Below are 4,422 nucleotides of genomic sequence, written 5' to 3'. Positions count from 1 at the left end.
AGCTTCGGGGGCGCTGCTCCCGAAACCCCACCCTGGACCCCCACTGCAGCGAATATTTTACGGGTGTCGTTGCCGCTCCCATTTCGAACTGGGGTCCAATGTGGCAATACCTTTGAAGACAGAAGATAATCAGGCTCCACACTAGATCTAGATTTTCCCTGTCTATAATCTCCTGCAGTTAGTGATCCTCCATACTTGCCTCACTTGGGGTCATCTCATGGTCCTTGCCAATCTCCATGCAGCTTTGTAGCTCCTCTATCTACTGGTTTTTTATTGGGATATCCTCCATTTCAGTTTCCATATCCTGCTCCTTGGGGATGTTCTCCTTGACTTGGGCTATCTCCACGCTCTCCTCCACTTCCTATAGGATTTTGAAACTATTGTGTCTCCTCTGTTTGTCTTCTTATGTGATCTTTTACCCCCTTTCCCTTTACCCCCAACCTTGGTAAAACCCTCATGATCTTTGTCCACAGAGGTTTTCCCATTGCTTTCCACATTGTTTGTGGGGCAGTGTCTAAATAGATGGCCATGTTCATGACGTTTGTGACATCTGAATGGTATGTGCTCATAGTCTATCATTTGCACCCATTCCTCATCATATACTTCTAAGATTATTGCTTCCGAAAGGGTTCTAGATAGATCCATTTCCACACATATTCGGGCGAAGGAGGTATATTTACCTTTGAGAGTTGCCTCTGATATTTTCAGAAAATGCCCTAGCTTATTGCCTATAGTTTTTAAGGACTCTGATTGCTAGTAGTCCAGAGGTAATGAGTATAGCCTGATCCAAACCGATACGGTGTGAATGTTTCATGTTCCAGCACAAAGTTCACTGTCCAAGGATGCATGTAGAGTCCTGCTGCAGTGTAGAAGTAAGGTCCCCCCTCAAACACTCTATCTTTGTCTTCTAGGCTCGCAAACACCACTGTGAAGAAGCCCTTAGAACCCAGATGCAAATGTATTTCTCCTTTGGGCTGCCAATCGCTTCTGATCCAGATGTGTAAAGCCCTCTTTGTTGGCCATAATCCCATGAAATTGCAGATGATCGCATGTTCTCCCATACTGTCCCTGTGCACCTGAATCGCTGGATCACTTAATATGACCCTGGGGATGACGCTCGATTTGGGTTTGCAGACTCCCGTAGTTTTCGTATCATGCATTTTCCTGCTGCTGCCTTCCTTCTCCCTTTCTTGACTCGATTTCTGTTGTTTTTATTCTTGATTTTGGATCTCATTTCTTCCCACTGTTTCCTTGCCTCTAGTTTCTGAAATCTTTTCCATCAGTGTTTTGAATTGGTTCCCTCTGGCCTCCTTGTCTCCCTCCGTGACAACTTGACTGTAGGAGGGAGCAGCGCTCCCCCCTGCATGACCCACCATAGAACCCTAAAACCAAACTCGATGCCAACTTAAAAAATTTCTCAAGTTGCATAGCCCGCTAAAGGTGTCTTCCGAGGAGGTTTGCACGACCACGACCATTTCCAATTGAGCTACCCCAAGCGGACACACTGTAAGAAATTTGATTCCTCTCCAATGCTTAATATTTTGTGGCTTAAGATGGATCTATGGTGATTTAAGATATTCTAATATGGGAATTGATGTAAAAATAAAAATCGACTGCTTACTGAAACTAGCAAAACCACGCAAGGAAACATTTAGGGGCTAATATTCGTAGATGGGCTAAGTTTCCATGTTTTTTCCAAAAAAAATATTCCCCAATTTCCATTTTTTCTAAAAATTATTCGCCCAAATTTTATAGTATAAAACATTCTTACCTTAAAGATCGCCAAAATATTATGGAGAATATATATAAAATCATTAGAAATTTGAATATAGTTACAATGATATCACCAAATATTTTACAATTTACATATTAGGGAGTACTAAGATTCACTAAGATTTCTAAACTTCAAGATAAATTTCTATCCTTAAAATTTTCCTTTCACGTTAATAAAGTGGTTGATATATGTCAATCAATATATATCAAATGCTTCTTGAATGTGGTGTGCTAGTTCACAACCAATATGCATGGCACAACTTATTAGATCGTGGTTGATTATTGTTGACATTATCTAACTACGGTTTAAAAATGTTGATGAAAATTCACCATGATTGACAATGGTTAACCATGGTTGCCAAGGGTTATTAATAGTTGAATATGGTTAAAAGTGGTAGATGAGGGCTGACACGGGTGACCATGGTTGACCATCCTTGACAATGTTGACCATCATTGGCGAGGGTTGACCATGCTTGATCAAGTTTGGCCTTGGTTTACCTATAATGTGACAATCTATTTATGTTATATTAATGTTGAGCATTGTTACATTAATTTTTATCAACTATGGTTGAATGTGGTTGATGTTACATTACTGGTTGAAGAGGAATGACATGATTAATGACAACTAAGGATAGTTAACTATTAATGTAAAAAAAAAAAATATGTTACATTACTAAACAAGGTTAACCATGGTTTAACTATGGTCGACCATTTTTTAACCATGTTTGACCATGGTTGACAATGTTTGGATTTGGTTGACTACAATTGACCATGGTTTAACTATGGGTTTTCGACGGTTGACCATGGTTTTACTTTGGTTACCATTTTGATGATGGTTGGCAATAGTTAATGATCATTCCACTATGATTGGCATTGGTTGACTATGGTTTGACCATTGCTTGAATATGGTTAAACATGGTTGATTATGGTGTGGTTGACCATTGTTTGACCATGGCTTGAATATGGCTAAACATGGTTGATTATGGTGTGGTTGACCATTGTTTGACTCTGGTTGACCATAATAGACTATCATTGACCATGGTTTGAATATTTCTTCACTATGTTTGACCATATTTTCTTTAAGGTTGAGCATGGTTTCACTATAGTTTCCATTTTGATGATGTTTTCTAATGGTTAACCATTATTTGATGAACACTTTATATGGTTTTACTATGGTTCTCTATGCCTTGACTATGCTTAACCATGGTTTTATTATGGTTTACCATTATTTCACTATATTTGACTATTTATAAATTACTAAATTTTTAGGCAACATAATTAAAATTTACTGTTGTAATCTCTTTCTTCATATATAATGTTAAGATTTTACTTATACTAAATTTAGATATTTTTAACATAAGAAAGACTCATGATTTGTTGTTTGGCACTATGCAACTTCATTTGTTGTTTACCATATCATGAAAACATATATTTTGTCCAATTGCCATGTTGTTTATTATTTTTCACAATGTTTATGACATTTATTATTTGTTAGCTTGTTAAATGGTTTTTCTTTGTCACATTGTGATGACGTTTGTTGTTCATGAGATTTCAACATCTTTCATTATAACAAATTTTATTAATCAAATCATCACATTGTTTACAGGGCATCACATTGTGAAAATGTTTATTATTCATGACATTGTTGCATTATTTGTTGTTTAGAACAATGCAACATTATTTGTTGTTTTCCATGTTGCAACAACATTTATTGTTCACCATATTCTAACATTGTTTGTTGTTTGTCATATCACATAGAAGGTTATTATTCCTCTTGTTGCAATGATCTTTGTCATTCAACACATTAAAAATATGTTTTTTGTTTGATGCATTCTAGAGTAGTTTGTTGTTAATCACATTGTAACAAAATTTGATGTTCATCACTTTGCAAATGTGTTTAGTGTTCATCACATTGAAAAATTGTTTTCTATTCATCATGTTGTAATGAATTTGTCATTTATCTCATTGTGACAACTTCTTTTTTTTGCATCTCAACATTATTTCTTGTTCAACATAAAATTTTAAATAAATAACTAATTTTGTAAATAAATAAATAATTGTAAATAAATAAAAATTGTAACAATTGTTACACTACCGTTAAATTTGGATTGCTATAGTTGATAATGGTTTGAATATGGTTGAACATGGTTGATTATGGTATGTTTGACCATTGTTTGAATATGGTTGACTACGATTGGTCATAGTCAACGATACTCAACCAATGATAGTAAACCATGGTTGACTATAATTGCCTATAGTTGACCATGGTTTGAATATAGATTCACTTTGTTTGATCATGGTTTCACTATGGCCATCATTTTGATGTTGCTATACAACATTGAGATGATGTTTATCGTTCACCACATTGTAACAAAATTTGCTAATCATCATGTTACAAAGACATTTAGTGTTCATCACACTATGACATCATTTCGTATTCATCATGTTGTGATCACACTGGTTGCTCATCACATTTTGATAATGTTTGTCATTAGTTGCATGGCAATGTCATTTTTTGTTCAACATAAAAATTTAAATAAAAAAATATAATTGTAAATAAATAAAAGCTGCAAAGAAATAAATAAATTTATAATAAATAAAAATTGTGAATAAATAAATAAATAATTCTAATAAAAAAATTCTTGAGAA

Source organism: Pinus tabuliformis, chromosome 8 (assembly GCF_031772625.1).
Source record: "Pinus tabuliformis cultivar Carrire ecotype Pingquan chromosome 8, CPIR1, whole genome shotgun sequence".
Lineage (NCBI taxonomy): Eukaryota > Viridiplantae > Streptophyta > Pinopsida > Pinales > Pinaceae > Pinus > Pinus tabuliformis.
This window is presented reverse-complemented; position numbering follows the sequence as displayed.